The sequence below is a fragment of the Aquarana catesbeiana genome, linkage group LG02 (genome assembly GCF_042186555.1).
Source record: "Aquarana catesbeiana isolate 2022-GZ linkage group LG02, ASM4218655v1, whole genome shotgun sequence".
NCBI lineage: Eukaryota > Metazoa > Chordata > Amphibia > Anura > Ranidae > Aquarana > Aquarana catesbeiana.
This window is the reverse complement of record NC_133325.1, coordinates 659418272-659432951: the sequence shown is the minus strand read 5'-3', so window position 1 is coordinate 659432951 and position 14680 is coordinate 659418272. Positions and strand designations below refer to the sequence as shown.

General features: G+C 45.6%; 1 protein-coding gene across 3 annotated transcripts in view; it reads left to right on the top strand.

Moving 5' to 3' along the window:
* TEKT1 (tektin 1) overlaps positions 1-14680 on the top strand; it is a 47490-nt gene that overhangs the window by 3242 nt on the left and 29568 nt on the right. The window contains exon 1 of one of the 3 annotated variants that reach the window (XM_073616593.1): positions 3305-3455. The exons of 1 other annotated variant lie outside the window; for it this stretch is intronic. The gene's annotated coding sequence lies outside the window, so the exon portion shown is untranslated. Of the gene's footprint in view, positions 1-3304; positions 3456-7751; positions 7904-14680 lie in introns of those variants that run through there. One more of the 3 variants, XM_073616594.1, reaches the window with a different exon arrangement.

The following is a 14680-nucleotide window of genomic DNA, read 5'->3' as shown; positions in this document are numbered from 1 at the left end:
TTCTCCTTTCGGCCAATCGGGAAACAGGTTTCAGACTCACTTCCTGATTGGTCGGGAGGAGAATCAGTGTGACAATAGCGAATATTCATTTGCTATTGTCACACAACTGGGTGGGATCAGGGCGCAGTGCTCTGCGCCCCGTGCCCATCCTTTTTGAAGCCTATTAGAGCCTCTGGCTCTAATCACATGCTTAAAAAACCCTGATTGAAATCCATGCATCTGGCACCCTGCATGTAGATTAGGGGCCGGGCACATGGATTAGGGGGGCAGCACCCCTAATGGAAGGGCTGTCCCTGGTTCTAATCACTCTATCCAAAAATAAAACAAAAAAGTGTTGCCTTTTAGTTATACTTTATGTATGTATGTTCCAGTTTACATGCAGTGATGAACTGTTATAAGTGCCTATATTAGGAGAATAAAAAAATGTGCAGTTTGCAGACCTAAGCCCGTACACACGATACGAAAATCGGAAGTAAAATTTTAACCAACGAACAATCTGTTGATTCTCGGATCGTTAGTACGGTGCTTTCAATAGCCGATTCCGATTTTTCATACGACAAAAGCTGGGTGTGTAGACTATAACATTTTTGTCAGATGTGAACACAACATCCGATTTGCGCATAATTAGTACAGTTTTAGTCCGAAAAAAATCGTAAGAGCAAGACCATGCAGGCTCAGAAACGAAAGAATACATACAAAACTATTCAACACATTACGTCACTTCCGAAGGTGTATTCTGTCGTACGAGAATTTTCGTATGGTCAGTAACCTCTTCACTTTCGACATGAGACTAGCATGCAACAAAAAAACGGACAAACGGTCGTCCGAAAATCTGATCGTGTGTACAAGGCTTTAGGCTCCATGTACACTGGGCTTAAAAAGATGCCAGTTACCGAGGCAGAAAAAAAAAGCTTTTATAGAGCGTTTCTTGTGCAAAGTTTAGGAAAGTTTTGCGCTTTTTTTCTGCCAGAAAGCTCCAATCAGAAACGCAAAGCAGACGGTTTTTCTTCCTGCCTCTTATCCCGCGTACACACGAACGGACTTTACGGCAGACTTTGCCCGGCGGACTTTTCAACGGACTTTATGACGGACTTTCCGAATGAACGGACTTGCCTACACACGATCCACCAAAGTCCATCAAATTCATACGTGATGACGTACGACCGGACTAAAACAAGGAAGTTCATAGCCAGTAGCCAATAGCTGCCCTAGCGTGGCTTTTTGTCCATCGAACTGGCATACAGACGAGCAAACTTTTAGACCGGACTGATTGATTTAAAACATGTTTCAAATCTAAGTCCGTCCAACTTTTGAGAAAACAAAGTCCGCTGGAGCCCACACACGATCGAATTGTCCCGACGAAATCCAGTCCGCCGGGCAAAGTCTGCCGTAAAGTCCGCTTGTGTGTATGCGGCATTAGGCTGGGTTTTACACTAGTGCGAATTGAATGTGGGTTTCCCCGTATCCAGTTCTTATGACAGGAGATTGTGACTGGCTCTCTATGGAGCCTGTTCACACATTTCCGTGGCGGCTGCGGAGAGGCTTGCACAGGAGTCCTGTGCGTCTTTGGCCGAATTCAGGCAAAAATTTGGCCCTGATTTATCCCTGAAACAGAGAACAGGATCGCATCCGGCAGCAGTGTGAACCCGGCCTAAATGCTGAGCTCAAAATATGAAAACGGGTCACCTGACTGCAAAGCGAATTGCACTCCTGTGACCCTTAGGAGAAGCCCAGCCTAAAAAGCTCAGGCTGGACTTCTCCTTTTAAGCCGGTGTGCATGGAGCCTTAAAGCAGAACTAAACTCTGCAATACCTACGTTTGCTTCAACGGTCCAAAAACCACAAGATTCCTTGCTGCCTCCAGCATCTTCACACCAGCTTCTTCCAGGAGCCAGTCTTCAAGCATCTTAATTGGCCAGTGCAGGATGAAGTCACTCCCTCATGTGTAGGAGTGCTGTCATCCCAACACACAGGCTGGAATGTAAACTGAACTGCGCATGCGCAGCCAATGTAGATTGGATAGAGGGACTGTGAGCAGGCAGGTGGGTTTATCTTATTGTAGACGAGACATCGCATGTCTCTCCTCCAATAAAAAATCTGCCTGCTGACATTTTTTTTTTCATATTAGACCAGTGTTTCTCAAGCTTTTTTCAGTCGTGGCACTCTTTAAAATTTCACTTAGCTACTTTTTGAAAAGCGATCTACCGTGGATCATTACATTTCAGAGACCGGGTTAGTGTGAACCTAGCCTTAATTCTTTTTTTTTTTTGTTCAGCCTTGCATCCACAAACAAAGTGGATAGAGGACTCCTCCCCTCAGATGACTGTACTCTGACAGTGGCAGCTGCTGGGCTTGCCACCCCTCTGAGTAGCAATCTATTGTGAATCACTTTTCAGAGGTGTTTGAAAGGTAGTGCAGAGATAATATGTTGCCTCCTCATTTTATCCCCTGTGACACCCATGCCACTGTGCTGCAACCGCATGCATTGGCTTCATTCACATGGGTTTACTACAGAGTACCCCCATGCCAGTGCAGGGTATGCCCACAAAGATGTACTGTGTATCTCAGTGCAGGCACTCCCATTCATTTCAGTTGGGATTCACCGGCCACACGGACACAGCCGCTGCTCCCAGTTTGAGGAGCCCTGATGGTTCACTGCGTTGTGCTCCAACATGCAATGGAGTTGATTTACTAAAGCTGGAGTGTGCAAAATTTGGTGCAGCTCTGCATAGAAACCAATCAGCTTCCAGGTTCTTTTGTCAAAGCTTAATTGAACAAGCTGAAGTTAGAAGCTGATTGGCCACAATGGACAGCTGCACCAGATTTTGCATTCTGCAGCTTTTTAGTAAATCAGCCCCACAGAGCAGATGCGTTGCCGTGTGTTGTGCCAACATGTGTTAATATGTGCGTTTTATCGCTTGTTGTCACAGCACACGTATGTGTGTTTGGGCCCACAGATATTGCACCATGTTTGTTGCCCATCTATTGATTTAAACGTGTATATTTATTCCGGATAATGTGTGTCTATAATTAACAGAAACAGAGAAAAAGTGTGCAATCATATATTTATACAGTATATAAATCCATCCTCCAGGGGAATCATTTGCTGTAGGACCCCCGTGGGTCATGCTAAACGATGGACAAGAGTCATGTAATTGATCTGTCTAGACAGGGACTGTCGCCATTTGTTTGTGTTGTACATCAGTTGATCTGGGAGCCATGAAAGGAGTTTATCTGCCTATAGGTAACAATGATCAGTGAGCTGACAGGTCTGACCAGTGACAGCACACAGCTCTGTACGGAGGGAGGAGGGGCGGCTCCCTGGGAGAAGGCGTGCCCTTGTTGTCATGGAGAAGCGTCCTCTTTTGTTGCCCCGGTAACCGACTTGTTTGGATGAGAGAGACCTGAACAGCGGAGGACAGCGGCCGGAGAGAACCCATAATCGTGCTATACCGGGTGAGATCTGATAGATATATATCCGGGCACATCATCCTCCCCTTCTCCCTGTGCGATCTATAATATGATTATACAAGAGGAGCAGATACTGAGCTTCCATAGTCTGCTGATTATCACATCTAAAAGAATGCACACATCCCCTGCTGTGTATAGGGAGATCATTATTATATTATTTTTATACAGGATTTATATAGCGCCAAAAGTTTGCGCAACACTTTACAACATGAGGGCAGACAGTAGAGTTACAATACAATTTAATACAAGAGGGATCAGAGGGCCCTGCTCATTAGAGCTTACAATGTTTAGGCGCCATGCATAGGGGCCTATGATTTTAATCAGGGCCGGTGCTACCACTAGGCAAACTAGGCAGACGCCTAGAGCGCCCGGCCACAGGTGTTTCTACTCTCTTCTCTCTGCAGCAAGCAACTAAGTCTCAGCATCAGCAGGCAGCCGCCACTCCGTTTGCACATAGTGTCAGAGGCGCAGCGGAGGGCTGCGTCTGTGTCCCGACTCCTGAACAAAGCTCCAGAACCTTTTCATGCATAGAGCGTTTTTTTCAGTGCGCATTTTGGCACTTTTGCCAATGCCATCAGTATTTAAAGTTACTCAACAGAAACATCCATGGAGAAGAAACATGCAAATCAGGAGTTTGGACTTTTTTTAGAACTGCCTCTGTACTTATGTCATTAAGTGACTATAGATGACTTTTTTTTTTTTTGATAAACCAGCAGGCTGGATGGAATTCTCCATCCACACAAGTGAGGTGGATGGAGGAATCCTCCCCACTGAGACATTATTTTCTGACAGTGGGGCTCCTCCTCTGTCAGAATACATTGATTAACGTGTGCAGCGAATTGGCTTCAACTGTAAATCGAGAAAGGTTTTCCAACATTCCCTGCCGTAAGGATCCCTGCCATCAGAACACAATTGTACAACTGGAATGACTTCCACATCAGCATCAAATGTGTGGATGGGGGAATCTGCTGGTTGAACAAAAAAATGATCAATATATGGCCAGCCCTATCTTCTATCCGGAGTACCCCAGGAGCCCCGAAATCTGGGTCACTCTAATATGCAAATACTAACTTTTACTAGAAAGCCTGTGTTTGGCCTTAGCCCCCTCATTTTTTATGCTTCCTGTCAGTCACTAAGGCTGCCAATCAGTGATTTGATCTTAAAGTATAACTAAAGGCAAAACTTTTTTTATTTTGGATAGCGTGAGGAGGGACACCTGTCAGGTTTCTATTGCTGTCTGTGCCCCTGTTAGGGAGATTTACCAATTTCAGTCTATGTATGGGGAGAATTTCAATGCATGTATGGGGACAGTAGTTGTCCAGAAGTCATTCTAACAATTGACTTCTGTACAACCAGCCTGTCAGATAAATGCTGTTCGATCAGCATTGATGACTAGAGTCAGAAGAGTTGATCAGTGTATTCTGATGACAAGGAAGTCTCCCCGCCATTCTAACACAATGGGGAGATTTACTAAAACTGGTACACACAGAATCTGGTGCAGCTGTGCATAGTAACCAACCCACTTCTAGGTTTTAGGCCTCATGCACACAGGGCATTTTTCCTGCCTCTTTTAGGAGCGTCAGGCATTTTTTTACAGCTTAAAAACGCTTCTGTTATTCAATGTGTCCATGCACTCATAGGATTTTAGGAGCTGTAAATGGCATAGGCGCTTTTCAAGCTGCAAAAAAAAAAAAACAAGGCTAGCGTGTGCTGGAACAGCAGCGTTACAGCTGTATACAGCGTTAAGATGCATCAAACATTTTTAAGCTGTAGTAATTGGATTTGGGAGTAGGAAATAGGAGAGGGCAGATAAATACTGCTAAACGCCAATGCAAAATGCTTCTAAAAGCGCGATTTTACAGCCACTTTATCCTGGCATCAGTACTGGCTTTGCAGACGTTTTTTTTTTTAACAGAAGGCCTAATGTCAAAGCTTAAATAAACAAGCTGCAGTTAGAAGCTGATTGGTTACTATGCACAGCTTCACCAGATTCAGTAGTTCAGCAGGAATCATTCCCCCCCAATTACCTTGAATGTGTGGATGGGGGAATTGGGTCCGTTTTTTTGTCAGCCAGCAGGTTGAACAAAAAACTGAATAATTTATGGACAGCTTAAGCCCCCGTTTACACCTATGCGAATTAGATGCGACTTACACCGCATCCAATTTACAGGACATTTTAAAATACATTCATATGAATGCATCTGGTTCACATATGTGCATTGCATTCGCACTGCGCATTGCACAAAAAAAGTGTGTGTTCTATGGGAATGCATCTGATTCGCAGATGCATTGCGTTCTGAACATGGATTTTCTCCTTCTCCTCACTACACCTCCCCCCTCTCCCTGTTCACTGATCCGCAGCTAAAACGCAGAGGAACCTCTGAACAACTGAATTTTTATCTTCCCAGTGAAACCTGAGCTTCAATTCGCACCGCACATGTGTGAACCCTGGCTTAAAGAGTACAGGGTTGCTATGACAGCTGGGTGAGGTTTCTTTGATGTAATGCAGTGCAGTTCTGATTTCTATTGCTCACTGCCAACAGGGATCATATGACTAATTGATTGGTGGTGTGACATGCCATGCCTGACCTACCTAATGAGTGCAAACTGAAAACTGAAACTGAGAAAAGACTCTATGATAACTAGTGCCTTTGGTAAGTAAGATTGTGGTCTAGTTAGCTTCTGCTAGTTGATACAACTGTCATATCCAGTGGTAGATCCACATTAAGGCGGTTTGAGTGGCAGCCTAGGGCCCAAGGTTCCTAGGGGGCCCATGTCGGGCCTGTACTACTGTTTGTGGATATCCTTTCATCACCACCTCTGCTGAGTCTTCTCCTCCAAAGTCCTCCAATAACAGTTCCAACTCCCAGCAGAAGGCTATCCTGCCTCCTGCTCTAAAGTCTCGGCTCCCCCTCCAGTCCTGGCTGCTGTGTGAATCATAAAAGGCTCCAAATGGCACCATGATGTCACCATGCGCCTGACCCCCTCAGCCCAAACCCTGTCGGCTGAAAGACATTTTTTACGGAAAGCCGACTTCCATAACAGACATTTATGGACAGCTTGCAAATCGGCCAATAATTACAAGCTGTCCATAAATTTACAGACAGTTGGCAACCCTGATCGAGCATACATGGTATATACAAAAAGCCTAATCTAAAGCTGGCCATAGATTCAGCCCGTTCATCAGGGACCAGCCAAATTTTGATCTATGTATGACAGCCCCCGTTTGACAGGAACTTCTGTCAAATGGGAATCTTTTCTCTATTAGCAGCTGCTCCTGGCTGATGGTAAAAAAATGAATAATGTATGACCAGCTAGTAAAGTACATTGTACACCCGGGTCTTCCTCCCTCTACCTGACCAAATGAGCTTGATCCACTCCCACCTTCATAGTTGTGTTTGTGCTACAGGAGATCCTTTGTAAATGCAGCCTGCAAACACTGTTATTGATACAGTATTTACATAGATAATTGTTAAATACATTGTAACAAAAGTATTGTTTCAGTTTATTTAGACTAGGTCTTTTATATGCAGATCAAAGTGTTGTCCTATGATCAGCAGATAATATCAGTAAGCAACGTTACTTGTTCTTCATTTATTATTTAAAAAAAGTCCTGTATTTGGACTCCACATTCCTTTATTGTCTATACACTATGTTACCAAAAGTATTGAGACATCTGCCTTTACACGCACATGAAGAAGTCCAACCAAAGCTCGTTTTGGCTGGACTTCTATGGATCACAGGATTGCAATTCGTTTTGTATATACCAAGTATAGGCGCAAAACAAGTCAGACATCATACACATTCTGATACAAATCTGCTTAAAAAAAAAAGAAAAAGAAAAAGGGAAGTAATGATAAAAATAGTCTGGTCAGTCCATAAAAATGACGCTAAAAGAGTCTATTTAGGAATGGTGAAAATGGAGAAAAAGCATCCAAAAAAATGCAAACAGGGCTGCCATCATGATAGGGTAGAAACCAATTCCTCAGCTGCAACAAAACACTAGTAGAGAGGCGCCTCTGATTGCAGTATTTTAGAAATAACGCTTTTAATAATAGATGTAGATCAACTCACATTTTGTAGGAATAAACAGGCATGGTATTAATAATACAGTGACGCATCCCCGAGTCCTAAGCAGTGTGGATTCCTTGCTGACAACTGTGAGATCTTCAACAGATCTGTTGACAAAGGAGCGCAACTTGCTTACATCGCCAAGTGCGCACGCTCTCGAAACGCGTCCAGCTTTGATGACGTCATCCGTCTGCAGCAAGCTGTCCTGTGCGTTCCACGCCTCGCTCTGCGGACGCTCTCCGGAGCCGGCATCCTCCATCTGCCGGAAGATCTCACAGTTGTCAGCAAGGAATCCACACTGCTTAGGACTCGGGGATGCGTCACTGTATTATTAACACCATGCCTGTTTATTCCTACAAAATGTGAGTTGATCTACATCTATTATTAAAAGCGATATTTCTAAAATACTGCACTCAGAGGCGCCTCTTTACTTGTGGTATAAAAAGAAAAGCTGCGCTGGCCCAAAACTAAATATGAGCAAACAATATGACAAATAGCAGCTAACACACAAACAAACCAAGTCACATCAGATATATATAAAATAAGTGCAGCGCTAAACTATAAACATGTGAATTATTAAAAAATAACCACACAGGAGTGAAACTATGCCCAGTATAGTGACTGGAAATGAAGTGAATCGATACATATAGTGTAATAACTATAAATAAAAGTGAATCAACACAGGGACCACTGAAATGAGCGCAAATAATAATGTTAAACTCTGTGACCAGAGTCCATAGAAATGCAAGAAGTCTTCTCAGACGATAGGGGTGCTTAAACATAAGATGTTAACTCAAGCTGAACTGCACAGCAACCACAGGTAATGCGACATGAACATCTGGAGTTGGACACTCTTACCGGATATTGTGGGACATATCTGCCATATAGCAGTACGTCTATCAGAGCCTGAGGAGATAGCCTCCCGTGGAATCCGCCAGGTTGTTGTCACTTCGGTCCCGATCTCGAATAGGCAGGGTTATCCCTCGGGTCACGGTCATCGGTAGCCAGAATCGTCTCAGATGGCGACTGTCCCCTCGTTCACACGCTCTCCAGCTCCAAGCGAGTTCGAAACATCAAGGGCAGTCAGATGGATGAAATCATGGAGAAAAAAGAAAAAAAGGGGCTCCACATGGCGTAGGTCAAAAAATAAAAGGGTTTTATTGGATAAAAAGCCTTACAAGATAAAAAAGTGATCACTGAATAAAAGTATTGGCAGCGTTTGCTTCTCCTCAGGCTCTGATAGACGTACTGCTATATGGCAGATATGTCCCACAACATCCGGTAAGAGTGTCCAACTCCAGATGTTCATGTCGCATTACCTGTGGTTGCTGTGCAGTTCAGCTTGAGTTAACATCTTATGTTTAAGCACCCCTATCGTCTGAGAAGACTTCTTGCATTTCTATGGACTCTGGTCACAGAGTTTAACATTATAGACATTTGCGCTCATTTCAGTGGTCCCTGTGTTGATTCACTTTTATTTATAGTTATTACACTATATGTATTGATTCACTTCATTTCCAGTCACTATACTGGGCATAGTTTCACTCCTGTGTGGTTATTTTTTAATAATTCACATGTTTATAGTTTAGTGCTGCCTCTTTACTTGTGTTTTGTTGCAATTCGTTTTGCACTCCTGTGACCCGTTTTCAGCAGAGAAATCAGTCCAGGCCTGGCACCCCGCTCAGCCTCTCAGGAAGCCACAGAGAGACTGAGCCGGCCGCCCCCGCCCCCTACACAGCTCAGTGCTCCAATGAGCGAGGAGGGAGCAGAGCGGAGAGCTGTGGCTGACAGTCTACAGCTCTCTGCTCGAGGGAACTGTCAGAACCGAGCGATCGGCAATGTTCATTTGCCCGCTTCTCGGTGCAGAGGCGCCAGGGGACAGATGCAGCATCGGACCAATGCTGCATCCACCAAGGTAGATCGGATTCTTAAAAAAAAATACAAGCCCATACTTCTATTTTAATGGCATCCCAGTCTTAATCCTTTGGGTTAAATATTGAGTCGGCGCACCCTTTGCAGCTATAACAGCTTCAACTCTTCTGGGAAGGCTGTCCGCAAGGTTTAGGAGTGTGTCTGTTTTACCATTCTTCCAGAAGTGCATTTGTGAGGTCAGGCACTGATGTGGACGAGAAAGCCTGGCTCGCAGTCTCCGCTCTAATTCATCCCAAAGGTGTTCTATCAGGTTGAGGTCAGGAATGTGCAGGCCAGTCAAGTTCCTCCACCCCAAACTCGCTCATCTGTGTTTACACTATATTACCCAAACTTTTGGTAATATAGTGTATGTAGTAAAAAACACACAACCAAGATGACCCCCCCCCCCCCCACATATCTTGCATTCTTTGCAATGTCAAATTCTTGAATTTGTCTGGGGATTGACCCGACCAAGATTGAATCAGGCAGTGCTAAACAAACAGAAGAATGCAGGTGGTTTGAGAGTTCCAAATTTGATACACTACTATAAAGCATCGCAAATTGCACCTCTGATACAGCTACTGTATATGCTGGAGAGGCAGCTCCTTTGTGGACATACATCGATCTAGTGGATGTGGACCCTGTTCCGTTATCGTCACTCTTATGGCTGCCCGCTCAATTTCGTCCTAAGCCTTTAAACCCCTTCTTGTCTCAGTTGCTCACAATATGGGAGTCGGTTAAATATTCTGCAGGGCTACCTCACCTACTGTACCTCTTTTGGAGGTTTAAAATTGCCCATAGTTTCCTTTAGGGTTGGATTACCCTCATAGCTTTCATTGGTGCCACTCTAAAGGCCTGACAACAGTCCCTTTCTCACAACCAGAGGTATATACACTTTTCAGCAGCTTCAGGAGACTTATGAAGCTCCTGCCCGAGAGGGATACTGCTATATCCAAATTCGCCACTTCCTAGACTTCCTGGTTAGAAATTATGATAGTTCCTGACCTTCGACTGCGTTTTAAACCTGATGCCGTACTAACCCAACTACTCAGAGCCTAGTTATGTTGCCTTATTCTTCTCTTGTGGGAGCCTCAAACAATCAAGCGCCCTCCTACTGTGCACGTTGGTGGGCAAATTTGTGGGAGGCCCTTTTTCGTTCTTCCCGTAACGTTATAGCACTAGAGAATGCATTCAAAGTTATGTCCAGATGGTATTACACCCCAGTGAGAAGTGCAAAATACCTTTCTACGTACCCAGCATTGTGTTTTTTAGGGTTGTTCTGATCAGGGTGAGATGAAGCACATATGGTGGACATGCCCCAAAGTTAAAAGGCTGTGGATCCGGGTGTACACTTTTGGTCTATACGCTCTTTCATTCTAATATACACAAGGACCCATGGGAAGCTTTACGTCTTAAGCCCATCTTGGAGTTAAAGCATTTGTTAACCCAAAAAAAAAAAAAGGATCCTGCTCCTTTAAAACCTGTTATATGACACAGTGCTTGTCCTGTGTCATTTGGACCCCTGTAACACCTAAAAAACTTGGCTGATCCTGCCAGTTTCTCCCCACCCCTCTGTAAACTGACCATGGTGTATCATGGCTGCTGAGACTAGACACCATAGTCAGTTTACATGCCTCTGTCATCAGCAGCCTGCTATCTGCTCTCCTCTCTGCTCCTGTGTCCTCCTTCCCCCTCCCCACTCTGTCTGTGTTTGAGCCCCCCCTCCCCCCTCCTGCTGCTCTCATAACACTAACTTGTATACACCATCAGCACTGCCTCCTATTGCAGTGTCCCCCTCTGTGAATGATTTATAAATATAAATCCTGTAAATACCTAATTTAAGAGCAGAGTTTGCGATCACATGACCAGCTAGCTCTCTCCTCCTCCCCTCCAGACTGATATCAGCAGAGGAATCTCAGCCCCTCCCGCTGCATCTCTCAGAGGAGGAAAGAAGAAAGCTAGCCAGTCATGTAATCGCAATCTCAGCAGTGAAATTTGGTATTTGCAGAATTTATTTTTATAAATCACACAGAGAGGGATACTACAATAGGAGGCAGTGCTGATGGCGTATACAGGTTAGAGTGGCTTAATAACCACTTTAACGACACGTGAACACATATTTTTATGGCTACTAAACAAACCATTGCAAAGGCATGGAAAACACCTCTCTTGAAGAGGTGAAGTGACGTGTGCATGGTACGTTGAATGAGAAGCTTATGGTGATATTTGTAGACACTAGGGACAAATTTCTTAAGATTTGGCAACCTTGGTTGGACCAGTTTCAGTGACGAGCCCTCCTTCCCACTTTTTTGACTTAAAGGAAATTTTGTCGAGCCCACTGGTGACGATCTTGGATTCCCTGGGGTGGGGCTTCTTTTCTCTTTTTTTTTTTTTTTTTTCTTTTTATTCTTCTGTTTTATCTTTTTTACTTATTTTTGGTTATGTATAGCCAGATGCCAGCGTGTGGAGTCTGCTATTTTCTGGCCACACTTTTGGGGTCAAATTTTTTTTTTTCTCCCCTTTTCCTTGAAGGTATAGCTTTCTGGCCTTTGGGTGGGGGTACAGACCTCCTGCATATCAGAAGGCTTATTGGATAGCTCCCCCCTCCTTTTTTTTTCTTTCTGTCATTATTTTTTTCATATAGATATTTCCTTACATTTTTTTGGTCTTTGAGAGGGCTCTTTGACTTTATTTTATATACGAACATAGGTCAATCTCAGGTATTGTATCATATTTGCTAAATGATGATTTCTGGTATAGCGGTGCCCCCTAGGTTCGCTGAGTGTAGTGGTTCCACCCGTCACCCCCGCTCAGCCCAGCAGTCAATGAACAGTCCATCAGCTTGTTTTTGTGGTTTTATTGAGGGATTTAACTTGGATGGGGTAAAGGGAACATTGGATGCCCAGATAACTAACTTTAGACAAATGAAAGATTTTTGGAATCTGTATTTGCAGTCTCTAAAGCTCCATACTCCTCCAGTCAGGACTGGTGCAAGGATTTTTGACACCCTAGGCAAAACCTCATTTTGCCGCCCCATTGGCTCCATCCCTGATTCCACCCCCTTTGCCCTGCCCATGTGACAGAAGTTGCCACTATACAGGAAGCATCGGCTCTGATTCCTCTAGCGGTGCGCTGCACCTCTAATTAAACTACCGGTCGGACTGAGTTAGTTACATGCTGCAGCCTGCAGAGCATGCAGACGTGGAGGGAAACCAGCGGCCGGGCGCCCCTAGGCAGTAGTGCGCCCTAGGCGGCTGCCTAGTTTGCCTAGTGGTAGCACTGGCCCTGCCTCCAGTACATCACGTATGAGCAGTGGCGGCTGGTGAAGTTTTAGGATGGGGGGCGCCAGACCCTGCCCTTCCTTTTTGACCCCTCCCACTTGGTGAAAATGACCGTGGTTTCAGCGACATAGTGGGTGTGGCTCTAAGGTGGTGTGGTTAGCGTCTGAGATGAACGAGGGATGGAGGGAGAGAGGGATGAAAGACAGCAGGCCCAGATCCTACACAACAATAGAAATAAGTGTATTCTAGAAAGTTTAACAATCAGCAAATAAAGATATTCCAAACACCTGGTGTTGGCACTTCAATCATCTCGGCACCATGGTTGTTATGGTGTCAGGATGATTGAAGCGCATTATTTCTATTATTACATTGTAACATAAAATGAAATCATTCAACTCACCATAATGCAGAATCAGTAGCAGCCCTGAGCGTGTCACTAGCCACATCGCCTGCCACCAGATGCCATCAGGTTTCCCCAGCGGAGTCCATCCTTACATGCAGCCTGTGTCCCACCACATGCAGCCTTGCCTGTGTCCCACCACATGCAGCCTGTGTCCCCTAAATGCAGCCTTGCCTGTGTCCCACCAAATGCAGCCTTGCCTGTGTCCCACCAAATGCAGCCTTGCCTGTGTCCCACCAAATGCAGCCTTGCCTGTGTCCCACCACATGCAGCCTTGCCTGTGTCCCACCACATGCAGCCTTGCCTGTGTCCCACCACATGCAGCCTTGCCTGTGTCCCACCACATGCAGCCTTGCCTGTGTCCCACCACATGCAGCCTGTGTCCCCCCAAATGCAGCCTTGCCTGTGTCCCACCAAATGCAGCCTTGCCTGTGTCCCACCACATGCAGCCTTGCCTGTGTCCCACCACATGCAGCCTGTGCCCCAACAAATGCAGCCTTGCCTGTGTCCCACCACATGCAGCCTTGCCTGTGTCCCACCACATGCAGCCTTGCCTGTGTCCCACCACATGCAGCCTTGCCTGTGTCCCACCACATGCAGCCTTGCCTGTGTCCACCAAATGCAGCCTGTGTCACATCGAAACCCCTCCCCATTCTCTGTGGGAGCACAGCGGTACTTACCTTTCTGTGTGTTGTCCTCTGCTGCGGTGTCTTCTTCCACAACGGCGATGGAGGGGTCCGTCCGCTCCTCTCATACTTCCTATTTCCTCTTTCCCGGGCGCAATGGGAGAAAGAAAACAGGAAGTGGCATCAAGCTGAGATGTCAATCAAACCGCCCGGCCATAGTAACAGATACTACGAACGCCGGGCGGAAGCTACTCGGGGCTTCAGAAAGCGCCGCAAGGCAGGATAAATGCCTGCAAATGAAGCGCCGCGTCTGCAATCTCGTGATTGCATAGACGTGGCGCTTCCCATAAGTGCACTGTGTCCGACGTCCGAACACAGTGCACTTAAGAACTTTTGTTTGTATTTTTTTTTTTTTAAATGGCCAGTATTAAAAAAAATTGTCTTTTTTTTTTTTTGTGATTGCCTGGAGGGGGGGCGGAGCCCATGCGCCCCCTATGGACGGGGCGCCACTGCTTATGAGTCATCTTTGCTTCCTCTACTGCACAATGCTTGATTCCTGGCACAGCTAGCACATGGCTAGGTCCCACTCTGAATAAGGCCCAACAGTTCTGGATTGGCCATTTGCTGGCAGGGGAATGCAGTCCCCTTTGGTGTAGCAACCAATAGCAACTGAAAAGAGTCTTTTTGTGCTAGTTGTGTTCTAGGTGGACTAGAACTAGTCAGTCATGTGCAGACTCTGCGAACCCTCCTGGCTGCAGCAGCCTGTCTCTAAGCCCAGCGACATCACAGTCTCTCTCTCTGGCACTACATCCACTCCTGGCATGTCTCTCCCAGATCTTCTCACTGTGCCTGTCACTCACCGACCCCGGATGGATCCCTCCTGATGACTTGCCCGGCAATGTTCCACGCTGTCCTTTTCCT